Source organism: Zingiber officinale, chromosome 3B, assembly GCF_018446385.1.
Source record: "Zingiber officinale cultivar Zhangliang chromosome 3B, Zo_v1.1, whole genome shotgun sequence".
Taxonomy (NCBI): Eukaryota; Viridiplantae; Streptophyta; class Magnoliopsida; order Zingiberales; family Zingiberaceae; genus Zingiber; species Zingiber officinale.
Genome location: NC_055991.1, coordinates 91,006,407 through 91,026,311, shown reverse-complemented (window position 1 = coordinate 91,026,311; position 19,905 = coordinate 91,006,407). Strand labels below are relative to the sequence as shown.

Here is a 19,905-nt window from a genome sequence, read left to right as displayed (position 1 = left end):
GGCAAGTTCCACATCCTTAGCACGCTTTTTCCTCGCTGTGTGGATTAAATTAGTGAAGTATCTCTCATAAATTTGATGTGTTATGACTTGTCTGTAAATCTCTAGAATCATGCAGAAAGCTAATTACCTATATATCTGTTTTTAGCATTTGCACAATGACAATATATAAATTGTTAGATTGTTAAATTTCTTGTCAAATATTATAAATATTTTGAATTCATGCGAAAGTTAAACATGGATAAATTCCAACCGTAGTTGGACTTTAATTTTTTTTATCAACACTGCATCGTAGATGCGATTTTTGAAACTATGGCTGAGCGGTATAGTTGTGAAAGTATGACATGCGACAATAAAATTACAAATTACAACATTTCATGTAAGCTGAAATAGGAATGTTCACAGTTTAGAGATATCATGCCATCCGATCGGCCAATATACAGGAGAAACGCTGTGTTCCACTACTCTTCTCCTTCCTCAGATGCTGCTAGGTCTGCAGTAATAAATATTATATCCATATGACCATATCTATCTTGTTAATTAGATTAGAAAGACAATGTTAACAACAATACCATGCAATGCTTGAAGATTCGTTAATATGGACAAGTAGTGAATAGAGACATTTTAGATAACAATGATATTAATTAGTTAATGATATAACTTGAGTACGTTCGTAGTATATATGTGATTAAACCTCAAACAAAGTATAATTTTATTATAGTGGTGCAACTCTGCCCATTTATATAAGATAGGTAGTTATATTATGATTACTAATTAATAGTTTTCTCGATCCATTTGTCTGCCTATGTTAAAAAAATGATAATCCCAGTTAGTCTTATTGACTATCTCTGGGGGTGACCGGCCCGGTCCCACGGAAGTTTCCCACCAGCCACCAGGGTAAATCGGGAAGCGCACGCGGCGGCCAGCCCAGAAGCCCAGCATCCTTTGATTACGCCCCCCATTTGGAGGAAAAATTCCTACAAATACGTCGTAATTGAGGTTCGAACCGCGAGTATATGAGAGATAACTTGGATGTCCTACCGTGGTACCATGACCCCGGGGACATTTGTCTGCCTGTGTTAGATCTATATGTATATATGTCATTATACTCTTGCTGCTTCATTATCAGTTGTCAATATCAACTTACAGACCTTCCTCTTTATATGTGTGTATATACACTACAAGAAAAATGCTAATAGACAATGCTTTAAAAGCGTTGTCTTTGTTGGTGAAAAAACGTTGTTAAAAACACTGTTATTAAAAGTCCGCTCAACGACAACGCTTTAAAAACGTTGTCATTTGTAGCAAAGACAACGTTTTTGCAACGCTTTAAAAATGTTGTTGTTTTTTTTCAAAGGCAACATTTTTGCAACGCTTTAAAAGCGTTACCTTTTTTGCGAAAACATCATTATTGCAACTCTTTAAAAACGTTATTGTTTTTTTGGCAAAGACAACACTTTTGCAACGCTTTAAAAGCGTTGTCATTTTTACAAAAACAACATTATTGCAACACTTTAAAAGCGTTGTTGTTTTTGACAAAAACAATACTGTTGCAACGCTTGAAAATCATTGTCTTCTTAAAATAAAAAAATAAAAAAATCTATTTATAAAATTATTTTCTTATATTTACAAAACTATTAATTTTCTTTTACCATGTTCTAATTCGAATTTGACATATAAAATAGCATTTAATCAACTCGGCTAATGATTTCAAATTCATACCAAAACAATGAATTCAACTACAAAGTATTAGTATTTACAGGAGAATTCAACAATACACAAAGACTAAATAGTTCTGTTTCAAAGTAGATAGTGACATTCGAATTTAAAATAAAAAAACACAAAATAGCTAGTCGACCTCGAAGACAACGATCTACATGCTTACTTCTACTAGATATACTGATAAAAAAGGGTTATCGACTTGAGACTGAGACAAAACACCTACCACTGTGTATTTATCACAGAAAATAATACCATCAGTATTATGCAAAAGAAAGTTTCGATGGTAAAGGCTGAAAACAAAGGTCACAGTTCACACCATACAATAATTTTTAAGAGAAAAAGAATTAAGCAGAAAATGACGGGGAATAGAGCAAACAAAAAATACATGTGCTACTTTGTTTCCGCCATGGAAATATGGCAAAAAGAACAGCATAATTGGAGATGTAGTGCTAGGGAAATCACTGTGAGACCTAAATATATAATTGGTGATGCAGTGCAAAAAGAACAACATATATTTCATTTGAGTTCTTACATGAACTAAAGTCGAAGGTGATGATGTGTGCCATGGATCAAAGTAACAAGTATTGGGTACATTTTATACTAAACATACATTGGAGACTCTAAAAGGTGTAAATAGAGAGCCACTTCATTCTTTACATACTGCTTTCTATTATTGTTTTTGCCATTTTTTCCTTTCTTGCAATTTTAAATTTTAATCGCTGCATCATGCAAAAGAACATCAGACACCAAGACTCAATAGTATTGCATAATTCTGAATCATAAAAAAATGCCCTTCCATTTACTTCTGCAATGACATCTGTATTTGACTACAATTCCTTATGGTTCAAAATTTCTTCCATGACTTGACTCATCCAACCTCCCTCCTACTCGTATTGACACAACACAGCTATGAAATACTAGTCCAACAAGCTGGACTTGCTTTCCTAAGGTGGAGATTAAGTGGGGAGAATGAATAAAAGGAAAGAGAAATGAAGGAGAGTTTGAGGAGGAAAATGAATTGATGTTGGAAGTCATTCAAAATATTGTCAGAGTAAGGACATATGAGGATTGTGAAGCTTGTGAGGAGAAACTATGAGAGTTTTTCTAAAACATATTAAGCGTGGAGGAGAAGAATAAAAGGAGAAAAATAGGGGCGAAAACATAGAAAAACTGGAGGAGAGGGAGAGAGCTATTCGATGATGGAACAACATCACGAGTCATTAATAATCATTGGAGCATGCTAGCCAATGATGCTATTCCCAAGTGCAAGAGACAATGAAGAGTCTCCTCCGTGTTGGCCTAGGGGCGGGTTGGCGGGTTCTTCAGGCCGCGAAAACCGCTTTTTCGCGTCGCGGAAACCCCGAGTCACCCAAAGCCATGGATCTCGTGCAAAGATTCGTAAACAAAATTTTCGAAAAACCTTTTCTTGTACGAGTTTGTAAAAACTTTAGATCTACACTAAAGTTAAGATCATTACCCTTGTAGCGAAGCCCTTCGCGTTCCCGCTTGTCCAAGATGTCGCCGGATCTCTAGTTGTCAAAGTAGACAACCTCTATATGTATCCACACGGACACAAGTAGAAGGAGATGACCAAAACACAAGGTGTGCTAGCACCAATGGAGTGTTCGGCCAAGGAATGGGAGAAGGAGAAGAGAGAGCACCCAAGGGAGAAGAAGAGTGAATGAATCAATGAGAGGAAAATCAAAAAACCCCTTAGCCATCAAGTGGCCGGCCACTCTAGGAGGTGTAAAACCCCCACATTAATTCCAATTAATGTGGAGACCATTAAGAGTTGTAATCCCCATGAGGTGGCACTCTAGGATGATGTGGATCAACACTATTGGTCCACATCTTGCCACCTCACTAAATGACATGGCAACAAGTGTAACCTCCTCATTTAATGTGGGCCGGCCACATTAAATGCTATGGAGGCTTGTAACCTCCATGAGGTGGCACATATTGATGATGTGGAGCAATCCTATTGGTCCACATCTTGCCAACTCACTAGTGATGTGGCAAAAAGTCAAGTCAAACATGACTTTTTCTCTTCCTCTCAAATCAAGTTAAACTTGATCAAATCTTTCTCATGGTTGATCTAATCCAACCATATGATTCAAGCCAACTTAATATAATGAATCTAATTCATTAAATTAAGTTGATTTAATGAGTCATAATCTAAATTAGACTCATTGAATACATGAATCAACTTGAGTCCAACTCAATTAGCCCAATTTGGATTACTCTTAATCCAATATGATTCATCAAATGAATCTAATCCTCTTGGTTCATCATATGAACCAAATCTCCATCTAATTGTCCTTAGTGTGTGACCCTATAGGTTCTTGTAACGTTGGCAATGTCCTAAACCCATTTAGGAGCATAAGTAATGAGCGGTATCTAGCAACACATCATTACTACCCAAGTTACAAGAATGTCGAGATCCGACATCACCTTGTGACTACCAATTGTGACTCCTCACAAAATATGTGACAAATGTCCTTCTATCCTTGACATCTAGATTGATCAATGTGAGGCATAGACCGTGTCATCCTCTAATCAATCTAAATCTTGAACTCCAAGTAGACTCACTCGATCAAATGAGCTCAACATCTCATGTTGACTCATTTGGGCATGGACATGCACTTCGTGGTCTAACTCTATCAAGAATATTGATGTTGCTCCCGTCATATGGGAGGGATAGATCCCATCTACATCACTCACATCCCTCTGCATAATTTATTACATACCCAGTAATCGCCTTTATAGTCCACCCTGTTACGGGTGACGTTTGACGAAACCAAAGTACATAACTCCTTATGTAGGGATCCATGGTGACTTCAGGTCAAAGGACTAATAGTCATACTAATAGCCACATGAGAAAGTATATGACACTCATATAACGATCCATGATACTTTCTCATGGCGGGTCATTCAGTATACATTCTCTAATGTATACCCATGTGTCAACTTGATATCTCCATATCCATGACTTGTGAGATCAAGTCATCGAGCTGACCTACATGCTAGTCTTATTGCATTAACATTGTCCCTGAATGTTAATACTCGACTAGGAATGATTTAGAGTAGTGTTCCCTATATCATCTCACTATCGATTCAACTAATCGATTGATATAGGTATAAACCTTCTACTCAAGGACGCTATTATACTTAGTCTATTTGACACTAATACAATTAAGTATAATAACCAAACAAATGCCTTTATTAATATACAAGAATATGATATACATGAGTCTATACAATCATCAAATGATTGACTCTAGGGCTCTAACTAACAGCTGGGGACGAGTGAATCGTCTTTTACCACAAGAGATAATGAAGAGCGGTGGAGCTGTGGAGGTCTGTTGTGTGGAGATCCGCAGAATTTGCAGAGCAAACCCATGGGAAAAAACTCAAAGGAAACTCTAAAACACATTATTCTTGCCACATGAATCAAACCGATTCAATTTGGTTCATCATTGGTTTAGTTATAAAACACTCAATCTAGATCTGATTCAGACCAAGTTCGAGCCTAAGGAAAACTCAACTTGAATAACATATGATCCAACGATTGAGTTCAAATTCACAATATCATCCCCTAACCACACACTAATTCAGTCATATTAATTGTAATTTTTATTAAACACTCCTAAATTAACATCTATAATCCCTATATTATCAGATTAATATATTAATTTTAGCTATATAAGATTAATATCGATTAATATTAATATCTATATTTTATCATGTCTTTGTACCTTGGCTCCTAAACTTAAATGCTTTTTGGGCAAGTCCCTGTGCTCCAAAGTTGAAAAAAAAAAATCTGAAATTTGAATCTATACACAGATACCCATGTTGGATGAATTGGAATAACATAGCAAATTTCACATTTTGCAAAATGGCCACATAAAATCATACAATCCGAACAAAAATCCAGTCATAGTTATAATAAGAAAAACAATGATGTATATATTTAATTCTTTCTCAAATTTGAGCATTTAAGTAGTTTCAAAAGAGAGGTGTCTGAAACTGGGACTTACTTCCTCATGATACACCGCTATTAGGTCTTCTCCCCTCGACATGAATCAATCTCCCATTTAACTGTATTGGAGATGCCTGAAAATGAAAAGCTAGTATATAAAGTATGTAATTTGAGAGAATCCTCAATATACAATAAGAACTTAAATTTATCTTAAGCAAAATCAAGTTATCCTCAATATAAGAATTCTGAAGAAAAAAAACAAAGTATGCTAACAAGATACAAGGATATGAATCTAGAAATAGTTTACGGAAGTAAAAAAACACTTGGTAAATAATAATGAGGATCAAATATATTAATATAGAGATTTACAGAGCTGGAACACAAACAGATCTGAAATTTTATAATGGAGATTCATGTGCAAATACCATTGGTAAAATATGTCAGATCTCAAAACTGGTTTTATAAACAAGAAGAAATAAAGATATAGAAGCTGCATAAAAGCATGTACACTCAATAGGCATATACTGATTTCAACACGTGATCATACTGGTGCAGACTAGACTTGAAATAGGCAAGGATACTGCAAAATACTACTATATAGAGTTGATATACTCTGATACTTGTGAGAATAAACTTAAGGAAGATCACATACCTTAAGTGCATTTTGTACACCAATGGCATCTTGATATTCAATGAAAGCATAAAAAACATTAGACTCCTGCAAATTTGCATGTATAGCTGAGTTAAAAATTAATCAAGATGCATAAAACTAAATCAAAATAGTACAACAAGCTAAATGGAATCAACCTTCCTGCTTCTAATAAAAACACCATCTAGTCTCAATTTACCAAAATTCTTAAAGACTTGCTCAAGGTCTGAAGTCGAGATAGATGAAGGAAGATTTCCAATATAAATAGATCTGGAATCAACTGAGACCAAAACAAATACTATTGTCAAACAAGCTTAAATTAAGATCAGTAGATCTTTCACTAGAGTAGATAAATTCCAGGTGAAAACATAAAGAATATAGAAGCAATTGAATTGATACACAGCTTGAATTTTCAACAAAATCAAAAACTACTTAAGTATTAAGGAAGAAACACATAATGGTGCCAAAGATCACATAATCATTGCATACCAGTTACTGAAAGTTGAACATTTGAGGATTGTCCAAACAATTTTCAGAAAGAAAATACAAAGCCTATCATAAGCAATCAGATTCAGACAATGAGACTATGTGGCCTGAATATAAATGGGAGGGCTGACCTTTTCAAGTGCAAAGTAGAAATTCAGGATTGTTCAAACAATTGTCAGAAAGAAGATACAAAACACATAATAAGCAATCAATTTCAAACAATGAGACTATGAGGCATGGATGGGAGGGCTCACCTTTTCAAGTGCAAAGTAAAAAAATTCGGATTGTTCAAATAATTTCCGAAAGAAAAAACAAAGAAATGAAGGGAGAAACCTTCATCCTCAACTACTAGAGCCTCCTCAATTGCCTCAGAGCCAGAATTCTTAGGAAAAATAGCAGGATGGGAATGTTGGGAAAAGGAATGGGCTTGTTTTGAAACTACCAGAGATGTCTTTACTACAGGTGCTGGATGCATAGATGGGCCAGATTGGCCTTTAGCCCGAAGCTGGGACACAAATAACATCAGTCTCCTAAGGAATAACCTGTAAGAAAATATGACAGAGAAATAACTTTTGCATACAATGGAGGCATATGTGTGCTTAGTTGCTCTCCAACAGGTTCTTTAGCGGTTGCAGGAGGTGGATCTCTTGTGGTCTCCAAGGCAATTGGATGTGTCATAGTCTCTTCATCAAAAGATTCACCTAATCGTTCATCCAAAACTGGAAGTTGTTGTGGTGCTTCAGGGTTGCTATAATTCTCTACTGTGTCATTTTCTTCCGCCTGCACTAGAGACAACAAGTCCTGAGCCTGAACTTCATCTTGTAGTAAATAGTCAGGAACTACCAAAGTTAGACAAGCTCATGCTCAGTGAAAGAAATAAATTGTTAAATATCCAGACAAGGAGCTAATTTTTTTGTGACCTATGAAAGGCTATGGACCTTCATTGTACCCAAAAATAGACACAGTAGGTATAGAAGAAGATTGTTCATTTGTCTGACCAAATTCATTACAGAGCAGCAGTCCATTCCCACAACTTCCTAACTCTTAATATGAGACAGCCATATACAGTGGCAAATAACATATTTGAGAAACTTCTTAGGAATTACATGAAAGTTGGAATTCTTACAATGACTAAAATAGGGCAATAACACCAATAATGAAACAATATCAATTGATGGCCTAAAATGCTATCACTGTCAACCTCACATTTTGAACACCTACGCTACCAGCTAAATGAACTTCTAGAGTGTGTCAAACCTACAACAACAACAAAAAAAAGGCCCTAGTCATGCTTTGTGGATATCTTTCTGTATTCTTTCGGATGTATGATAAGTCACTTCTCTAAATGAACTTTCACAAGAAAATTATCAAACACATTAAGCTACTCAAAAGAAGGAAAAAGAAACAACACCACAGAAGGGAGCTTGAGAAAGATCTCAAAATTTCACAAAAGGTCTCAAATTCTCACAAGGAAGCTACCGAAAGCATAACCACAAAACTTATAGCTTTTCCATTCCATTGATCTCAGAGTCTAAGAACAGGTGAACTAGAACAAATAGAGAGTTGAGTTTCAAGACTTGGAGGAACAACTTAAAAGGTACTAGGACAAGGAATCATTGGGGTTACAGTAGCATACCAAAAGACACCAGTGGCAGTCGCAACTGAATACGGGAGGTAGTCGTGCCAGTACGAGGGGTCGGCTCAGTGTCGAGGGCGAAGGAGGCAAGAGATGGGTCGATCTGCCCTGGTTGATTGCCTCAACGCCAGGATCTGCCGCTTGTTAAAGATGGGGTCAAAGAGATTGGGCAATGTGAAGGAAGCGTGAATGAGGTGACGGAGGCGAAGAGATTAGGGCATTTGCTATTTGACGAAGAGATGAAGGAATAAGGTGAGGAAATTTTGCTCGCGTTCTTGACGGAGAGGAGTTCGAAGGAGAAGTTTGCAGAGAGGGGTTTGCCGGAGAGGGGTTTGCCGAAGAGGAGTTGGAAGGAGAGGGCATGAGAAGAGGAGTTGGAAGGAGAGGGCATGAGAGGAGGAGTTGGATGGAGATCTAGCGTGTGAGATGAGGAGTTGTGAGAGGGGTTCGGGAAGATAGGTGGGTGCAAGTGAAACCGACGGAATATAAATTTAAGACAACGCTTTTTAAAATGAGGGCTTGACAATAGACAACGCTTTTTAAAAATCGTTGTCGTAGACACTAAAAAAAATGCTAATAGACAACGCTTTTCAAAAAGCGTTGTGTTTGATCCATAAAAATACTAATAGACAATGATTTTTAAAAAATCGTTGTCTATTAGTAAGAAAATAAAGAAATAGATTACGCTTTTCACTAAAAGCATTGTTAAAAAGAAAAAGACAACGCTTTTTAAAAAAAAACGTTGTCTTTTAAGTGTTGTAAAATCTCAATTTTCTTATAGTGATATACACACACACACACACACTTCGTCATACTTTTAGATATAGACTCGCTAGCTAATACTTAGATAGCCTCCTACCTAACTTTTCATGACTACACTATTCATGCAAAATTTACATCCTTGGATCTTTCATATCCTACTATATTTGAGTTATACTTTCATGTTTTTTGTGTAAGATATATTTTAAAATGGTAGAACGTGACATAAGCTAAGCTTGATCCCATAATCAAGATTTCTACCGTAAAACAGATCTTATCAAGTATATGAACGAATTTAGAGAATAAGAATTATCTGCGTTGAGCGCCGACATAATTGAAGACTCGATCTTCACCTCTTTCGCACTACAAGGGGAGATGGATTCCCGTGTGTACTTATTAGGGTTGCCATAAGCCGTCGTGTGTAAGAGTATGTAAGAAGAATCCTTAATATATTAGACCTAAGTGCCTATTTATAATAACAACAAACCCTAATTCTTAATAGGTAGAACAAGAGGTGGGGCCAACCCAATAAGAAATACAATCACTAGTCCGTCCATCAAGGCTTTAGTAATTGGGCTAATTAAATAAATTATTAAGGAATAACCCATTAATTATAATCTATAGGCCAACATCATGAATTGGACCCCATCGAATCCAACATTCTTCCACTTGGCCAAAGGGCATAATTAGCTTCAAAATGGGTTTAATACACCGACAACATTATATCCTTAATAATCCACATCATCTAAATGTTTGATCTGATATAGGCTAAGATCTAAAATCATATGTAATAGATTCATTCCTAACTCACAATCTTACACTGTTGATGTTATGATTCAATAAACATATGTGGTCCTTCAGTGATTTATTTATAATGCTTAACATTAATGCGCAAATAAAAGTAATAAATCACATGATCATAAATAGGATCCAAAACATTACAAATGTGATCACATATCAATATCCAAACCAACTAAATGCCCTCTCAGAATTAAAGCTTGCAAAAATCCCAAGTTATGCATATGCCGTTGAAACATCTTGGGAAGCAAGGCTTTTGTCAATGGGTCCGCCACCATAGCACTAGTACTAATGTGCTCAATGGATATTAACTCATTTTGGATCCTTTCCTTCACAACAAGGTACTTAATGTTAATATGCTTGGAAGCACTACTTGACTTGTTGTTCGTAGAAAAGAATACGACAACTTGATTTTCGTAAAATATTTTCAGTGGCCTGGACATAGAATTCGCCACTTGAAGCCCCATGATAAAATTTTTAATTCATATAGCATGGCACGATGCTTCATAACAGGCTACAAATTTCACTTCAATGGTAGAAGAAGTTGTAATAGTTTTCTTTGTACTTTTCCATGAAACAGGTGCTCCAGATAACATAAAAGCATATCTAGATGTAGATTTTCTAGTATCGAGGCATCCTGCGTAGTCAGAATCAGAATATCCAATATCCTCAAGAAAATCTGATCTCCTGTAAATGAGCATGAAATCTTTTGTACCCTGTAAGTATCGCATAACTTTCTTGGCATTCTTCCAATGATCCATTCCTAGATTAATTTGGTATCGACCAAGCATGCCAACAATATATGCGATATCTGGACATGTACACACTTGAGCATAGATTAGACTTCCTACAGCAGATGCGTAAGGAAATTGCTCCATCTCATTAAGCGCCAACGGGGTCCTAGGACACTGTGATAAACTGAACATATCGCCTTTATAGACAGGTGCAACTGTGGAAGAACAATTATGCATGTTAAATCTTTTTAGAACCTTTTCAATATAGGCTCTTTTAGATAGACCCAACATACCACGAGATCTATCACGATGAATTTCAATGACTATAACATAAGAGGCTTCATCGAGATCTTTCATATCAAATTTACTTGATAGAAAATCTTTTGTCTCTCGTAACATGACTAAATAATTACAGGCAAGTAAAATATCATCCACATACAGTACGAGAATGATAAATTTGCTCCCATAGATTCGCATAAAAATGCATTAGTCGACAACATTCTTCTTGAAACCAAATTTACTGATCAACTCTAGAAACTTCAAATACCACTGTCGAGATGATTACTTAAGACCAGAAATGGATTTCTTAAGTTTGCATACTATTTGTTCCCTGCCCTCAACCAGAAATCCTTCTGGTTGTGTCATATAAATATCTTCATGTAAGTCACCATTAAGAAATGCAGTTTTGATATCCATTTGATATAGCTCTAAGTCAAAATGAGCTACAAGGGCCATAATTATATGGAACGAATCCTTTTTATACACAGGTGAGAATGTTTCATTATAATCAATACTTTCTTTTTGCGTAAACCCTTTAGCAACTAAACGGGCCTTGTACTGTTCGACATTTCCTTGAGGATTTAGTTTGGTTTTAAAAATCCACTTACAACCTATTGGTTTGAATCCTTGAGGTAAGTCTACAAGGTCACACACATTATTTAATTTCATTGATGTCAACTCTTTGTTCATGGCTTCAAGCCATTGAGGTGTTTAGTCACATGTCATTACATCATTAAATGATGTAGCATCATTCCCAATAGAATTATCACAACCTTTGAAATAGATAAAGTCATCAAGAGTAGTTGGCTTTCTCACTCGTTCTGACCTTCGTAAAGGTGGGTCATGAACAATAATAGGAGAAGGCCCATCAACGTCGTCTGAAACATTAGGCATCATCTCATTTTTGATTATTCTCCCATAGAATCAGGGATAATCAAATCTCTTGAAATAATGGGAATATTTAAAATTTCACGTTCCTCTTCAAGAATATTTTTGTGAGACGTGCTATCACCACAATTACCAACATCCTCTAAAAATATTCTATGTCTAGTTTCGATAATTCTTGTGGTATGTGATGGACAATAAAATTGATAACCCTTTGAACATTCTGGGTAACCGACAAAATAGCAACTTAATGTCTTAGGATCAAGCTTTTGTACATTTAGGTTGTAAATTTTAGCCTCTGCAGGACATCCCCATACACGCATATACCTAATATTTTGTTTCCTTTGCGCCCACATTTCATAAGGGGTTTTAGGCGTAGCTTTAATAGGAACACGATTTAGTATATGCATAGCTGTCTTAAGAGTCTTAACCCAAATATGTATAGGTAAAGAAGTTTGGCATATCATACTTCGTACCATATCCATAAAGGTACGATTACGTCTCTCAGCGACACCATTTTGCTGAGGCGTGCCCAGCATAGAAACCTAAGCAATAATACCACATTCTTTTATAAATAAGACAAAAGGTCTAGGATTATAACCTGAGTTGGAGAATCTTCTATAATATTCTCCTCCTCTATCAGATTGAACCACTTTAATCTTTCGATCAAGTTGGTTTTCAACTTCAGATTTATAATATTTAAAAACTGGAGTGCTTCAGATTTTTCATGAAGGAGATAAATATATCCATAATGAGAGTGGTCATCAATAGAGGTGATGGAATAGCAATGCCCATGAATACCAAGAGTATAAGGACCACTAATATCAGTATGAATCAGTTCTAATAGTCCATTACTTCTGGTGGCGCCATGTTTGTTCTTTTATGCAAATTTTCCTTTAATACACTTAATACATGTGTCGAAATTAGAGAAATCTAATGAATGAAGTATTTCATCTTTAATGAGACGTTGCATTCTATCCCAAGATATATGGTCGTGCCATAGTATTAAAGAATTCCTATCCATTAATTTTCTTTTGTTGCCGCTATACAAATTCCAATATATTTACAGAAGAAGCATTTAAACATAATTTGAAGAGGTCTCATTCTAAAATACCATAACCAACAATTTTGTTGTTTAACAAAATGGTAAAACCTTTATTCTCGAATAAGACAAAATAACCATGAGCAATAAGTAGAGAAACTGAAATAAGGTTTCTTGTAATACTGGGAACATAAATAATATCAAATAAATCCAGTTTGAAACCACTCTCCAAAACCAAAGGGAGAGTTCCTACAGCTCCAACTGGAACTTTATTTCCATTTCCAACCAAAACGTTGTGTTCTCCTTTATTTAGCTTCCTCGCGAAACGGAATCCTTGCGATGAACAAGTAATATGTACAGAAGTACCACTATCAATCCACCATGTATCAGTAGGAACATTTGCAAGAAATGATTCATAACAAACATAACTAGACATTTTTTAGTTAACCACTCCTTAAATTTTGGACAATCCTTCTGAAAATACGTAGGCTCGTGACAAAAGTTGCATTTGTGAGTCTTGGTGCCTGAAGTCTTTGCCTTATTTCCATCATTATTTTCCTTCACATGTCTTTTGTCCTTTCCATACCGTTTCCGTTTCTTGCCCTGTCGTTGAGTGGTAAAGTGGCCACTATCAGGTGTCTCAACCTTAAGTCTTTAATTTCTTCTTCCTGATCACACATACTGATCAGTTCACTCATTTTCCATTTCTCCTTCTGAGTATTATAGTTGATCTTGAAAGGACCAAACTGAGAAGGAAGAGATGTCATAATGAAATGAATGAGAAAGCCCTCAGAGATCTCTATGTCCATGGCCTTAAGCTGAGCAGCCATATCATTCATTCTTAGGATATGCCCACGAACACCACCAAGGCCGTTGTACTTAGAAGTTGCCATTTTGATGATCAGTGTGGTAGCAAGTGCTTTAGAGGAACTCTGAAACTACTCCTCAACGGAATCAAGGAAGTCCTTAGCATTTTTAGAATCAGGCACGCCTCCTCGAATATCTAACGATATGGAACCTTTCATTATCATAAGTGACAAACGGTTGGACCTTTCCCATTTTTCATAAGCAAATTTTTCATCTTGAGTGCTAGTGTCTGAAAGTGGGGTAGGTTTATCAACCCTAAGGCATAATCAAGGTCCAAAACGCCGAGGACCACTATAAGAAAAAAGATCTATTATGATATTTTCTTAATGACACTTACAAAAAAGTGTCATTATAAAATATTTATAATGACATTCTTTAGTATTGATTATTTTTTTTATAAAAATAATCATATTAGACCTCTTATAGTGACATATTTTATAAATGTCATTATATTGTAAACACTATTAATTCCCTTCCCACACGATCATTTCCTTTATCTCCCACCTCTTCGTCTTTCCTTTTCTTTTCTCTATCGCCGCTAGGTTTCCTTTCCTCTATCGCCGCTAGGTTTACTTCGTCTCCCACCTCTTCTTCTTTCCTTTCCTCTTTGCAATGTAACCAGGTTCTTCCCTCTCCACAGCAAGTAAGTGTTGGGATCTTAGATGGCTAGAGGGGGGGGGGGGGGGGGGGGAATAGCCTCTATGAAAACTTAAACAAAATCTTTCTTAAAGATAAACTTGTTAGCACAGCGGAAGTTGAAAACTAAAACGAAAACGAAGGAAGAAAAGCACACACAGCAGACACAAGGATATACGAGGTTCGGGGATAATTTGCCCCTACTCCTCGGCGTGTCCGTAAGGAGGACGACTCCTTGATCTTTCGGTAGATCACACCCCGGACAAAATCCGGCTAAAGATGTCTCCTTCTCGGTGGAGCAACCTCTCAACAGAGTCTCAGTTGATTATAGAATTAAGCACAAGACTTACAGTGGCTGAGAAGAATAATCAGATGAGCTTACAGCCACGCGGAGAAGAAAACGGAGCAGAGAGCGCACAACAACCTTCTTAGCAAGGAGCTCACAGCTTCACCGACTTACTTTCTCAAAGGATTGATCGCAAAGAAACAGAGAATCGGTGCCTTTTCTGAACCTCTCTTCTTCCTTCTTATGTCTCTCTGCTTCACTGGCTCGAATCACCGTTGCCTGCAGAATCGCTGCTGCCAACAAGGCGTAGCCAATCACCTCTCCTCCTCATCTGGTTCTCTGAACCCATGCCAATGGAAATTACTGGCATCTCTGGATACGAACCAATGAGTAGAGGTCAAACTGAGCGCAGCCCAATCGCAATCAGAAACCCAGTGAACGTTGATGCCTCAAATGCATCTGTTGCAGCAAATCACAGTGTAAAGAGCACTTGTCTTCTTCTCTTAATGAAGCTTAATTTGAATTCAACCATGAGAGTGTGACCTGCAACCTGCAAGCTAAAAAGACTCACAGCAGATGGTTAAAAACAGATGGGTGAAAACAAATACGGCAATCAGAAAAAGTACATGCAAAACAAACAATACCGTGGGTTGGTCTGCAGACCGATCCACGCTTTCTGGATCATCGCTGATCGGTCGGCAGACCGATCAGGAACTAATCTGATCGGTCTCCAGACCGATCAGATGTCGCTGCGCTCAGCTTCTGATCGGTCTGCGGACCGATCAGGCACTAATCTGATCGGTCCCGAGACCGATCAGATGTCGCTCTTCCCAAGCGCTTACAGCTTCCTGATCGGTCTCCAGACCGATCAGTAAACTCACAGTAGGCTACTGATCGATTTCTGATCGGTCTGCAGACCGATCAGTAATCGCTCAGTAGCCACTGATCGATTCCTGATCGGTCGGCAGACCGATCAGGTGTCCAAGGTTTCACTGGATCGGTCTGCCGACCGATCCAGCTTCTTGACTCAGTCCGGGTCGAGCCCTCTCTGACCTAGTCCGGAGAAACGAGCTCCCTAGCCCTCTCCCTAGTCCGGAGCCCTCTCTGACTTCGCATGCCAAGCTTCCTTCTTGGACTTTTCAACACCAGATGTCCGATCATCCTTGATCCATCTGGATTTTCCCTTGCCTGGCTTCACTCACCAGGACTTGCACCTAGCTTCACTCACTAGGGTTTTCACCTGGCTTCACTCACCAGGATTTCCAATCTGCCTGGCTTCACTCACCAGGACTTTCCAACTGCCTAACATCCCAGTTAGGACTTTCTCAATCAGGTCAACCAAGTCAACCTAGATTAGTAATCAATCTGAGTTAAATATCTGATACAAACTTAAATCAGTGTCAACAGCAAAACAACATCCAGGTCAGACTGTATCAACAATCTCCCCCTTTTTGTTGTTTGACAACACGATTTAAGTTTAGATCAGAAATGCTCATATACCCATAATTTTAGGGAAATCAGGATCCTCCCCCTAAGACGGATATACCTTAGTTATCTTTTCCCCCTTTTTCATATTGACTCGATGAAGTCAATTCATCGCTTAACTTAACTTAGTCAAATAGGTGCGAATTAGGTAAGAGGATTCAAAACGACTCAAAGTCATCCTCTCCCCTAAAATCAACCTTTCATTCATTTCTAAACTTAGTTATCTTCTCCCCCTTTGTCAAACACCGAAAAGGAGCGAACAAGGTAAGATAACTTAAAGAGCTCCCCCTTAATCCATACTGTCTTCTGCTTAATCCCCCTAGAATTCCTTCTAAGTGTATTTTAGGACAGTAAATGAATAAAGAAATAAAAGACATACAAAACAAGGCATATGAGTAGCATATTAAAAACCAATAAGGAGCAAGACATAAAGAGAGAAAATAAATATCATACATAGATGAAATGAACAAGCATCCAGGTCAGACATAAAATATCCAACAAGCAGTATCAAAAAACATAGACAGTCAAAATGAATGTATCAATCAATGTCCTCAACATGAGGAACATCATCATCATCTGCGGGAGGCACGTAATCCTGAGGCGGCATGCTGGAGCTCGAAGATGGATGGCCCGAGAATCGCTGCGAAGGTGGGTAGTTGGCCATCCAGCCCAGAAGTAGCTGCTGCGTCACCAGCTGCTGACTACGCAAGTCATCGTAGCGCTGGTCGATCCGAATGCGTAGTCCATCGAACTCAGCAGCCACCATCTCCTCGTGTCGATCAAAGCGACTCTCCAGCTCGGCGATCTGCCAGCGCAGATCAGGATCGGCCTCTCCATCGTCAGCAGCAGGAGGAGCAGCAATAGGAGCAACCTGTCGTCGAGGTAACTCACCTAGTGCCCTCCCATCCTTCCACCTAACTGCCCCATCCTGTCCTAAGATTCCAGACTTGGAAAATGCACGTTTCCCAAGTCGACAATCCTGCCTAACCATCTTGACCATCCTCCCCCTAGAGACGTCAACACCCAGGGTCTCAAGCCAATCAGTAATTACATGCCCATAAGGCATATAGATGGTGTAACCGCTTGGCTCGCTATGAGATATGATAGAAGTATAGACACTCGACATGACATCAAAGTCAAGACGCCTATGCAACCCGTAAAGCATCAGACAATGATACGGTCGAATCTCTGCCAATGGTTTAGAAGTAATAGGTAGAAGACAGTTTGTGACAATTTTGAAAAGAATGTAATCAGGAGCAGAAAGGCCAAGGGCTGCAAATGTAGGAAAGTCGACATCTAACTCATCTAATCCATCCGGTCTCGGATGTCCAAAGAAGTACTCATAAATCGAGTCAGATGAGACATTAAGAGGATGAGGCACGGGTTCAGGCAAAGAAGGATAGAATGAGAACACCGTCCCCGAACACAAACGACAGCCTAAATAATCAAAGAAAGCAATTAAGCTGAAATCAACGGTTTGCTTAGCCACTCTTGATCTATAACTACCATCAATAGTCTGATGAAGGTTGTTATAGAATTCAGAAACTAGGTCAAGGTTGATATCCCTCTCTAAATATACCAAGGAATCAAGTTTATAGTAGGCTATGGTCTCCGTAATCGCTGGACAAAACTCATTCATGTATTTTTTATCGACTGATCTACATGGGAGCAACTTGAAGGTCCTTTCCTTAAAGGATTGTTCAAACTGTTGGTTGGGAAATCTTCCCGAACTGGATGGTTGAGGTCGGGAAGGAGCAGCAGGAACTTTGGATTTGGATTTCTTGGTTGGTTCCTTAGAGGTTCCCTCACCACCAGTGGGTTTCTTCCTAACAATTAGGACAATGGGAACAAGGAAAGAGCACCGGTCATAGGCAAACCACCGAGCACAAACCACAGTGACAGTAAGAACATGATAACATGACCTGCCAAAGACAATAAACAGTAGAGATCGAGAGATTACCTCGGTACCATTGTGACCTTCGGCTTTTAGAAGACGATGGGTCGAGAAGACGGGAGGAAGAGAGGGGCGTCGGCTAGGTTATGAGTCGGTCGGCTAGGGTTTTGAGAAGGAAGAAGATCGGGAAGAGAGGAGGTCGGGAGGATTTAATGAGGGGATAGTGCACAGTGTGATCTGATCGGACGGCTGTTCGATCAGGAGAAATCCTGATCGATCAGATCCACCCGAGTGAATCGGCGACACCTGATCGGTCAGTGGACCGATCAGGGATCATCCTGATCGGTGCCCGGACCGATCAGGGGGCTTTCTTCATGCGCTGATCGGTCACTGGACCGATCAGATACCAAACAGAGAGTTTGGCTTCATTCTGGATCGGTCGACAGACCAATCCAGACTTTCTTGATCGGTCTGTGGACCGATCAGTGTCTGATAACCCGATTTCAGTAATTTCAGTAACTGAAATACTGAGCCATGAAGTCTGAAGAATCCGGAACTCAAGAATTCATAACTTCCCTAAGACATACCCTAGAACTTAGGAATCACCAAACACTAATATATTCGAAATATGATTTCTTATGGCCTGAACTTGTTCATAATCCAAAAGTTTCAGACTCTTATCAAACAAAACCTCACACTAACTCCAACCATATGGAGTTCTGTCTTCTTGGTCCTTAGAAGTTCAAAACATATTTTTGCTAAACTCATCTCTATGATCAGGTTCAAATTTGTCAAAATATAAACAACTTGTCCTAATTTTTCAATCAAGGCATGAAAGCTGAAATTTTTTATCCTTGTTATGTTTAGTTTCAAGTTTGTCAAAATATATCCAAGTTGCTATTATTTCCTTTAACAACCTATCGTTTTATCAATCAAAGTCATGAAATGAACCAATCAACAATACCAATCAACACATCAACCATCAACCATAATTAGATAATTTCTAGGCAAAAGTCCAACCAAGATTCCTTGGTTGGAATATATGAGTAAGATCTAGGAGCCAAATACACATGAATTATGTAATGGCCTTCCCCATACTCAATTTATGTCTCTTCAACCTAATTATTCAATGGATGCATGATACATTTTGAATAATTTGGTTGATCCTAGCATCTCACCCCATATTTAGCAAACAAAAACAATTTGTTAAACCTTATAGTTTGTGTGAGATGTCCCCGAGTTGCCCAAATTAATTTCTTAATTTTTCTTGTCATTTTAATGGTCCTTATTGATCATGATGTGGTCAACATGACTTATTGAGCCAAACACATTCCCAATTCCCTCCTTAAATGACTAAATTCATTTTCCGGAAGGGGTTTTGTGAAAATGTCGGCTAAGTTTGACTTTGACTCAACATATGTGAGTGCAATGTCTCCCCTAGCTACGTGATCTCTAATGAAGTGATGACGCACTTCAATGTATTTGGTCCTTGAATGATGGACTGGATTTTTCGTTAGGTTTATTGTGCTAATGTTGTCACACAACACTTGCACTCCCTTATACGAAAGTCCATAATCTTCTAGAGTGTGAATCATCCACAACAATTGTGATACACTCTCTCCCATGGAAATGTATTCAGCCTCGGTCGTGGAGAGAGCAACACAATGTTGCTTCCGACTTGACCAACTAACTAATGATGAACCTAAGAATTGGCAACCCCCACTAGTGCTTTTCCGATCCAATTTGCACCCAACATAATCGGAATCGGTAT

The 19,905-nt window shown here is 38.1% G+C and overlaps 1 pseudogene; it reads right to left on the bottom strand.

The window, feature by feature from the left end:
- Positions 1-1,928: 1,928 nt before the first annotated feature.
- On the bottom strand, positions 1,929-13,859 carry LOC122055023 (annotated as a pseudogene).
- Positions 13,860-19,905: the final 6,046 nt, after the last annotated feature.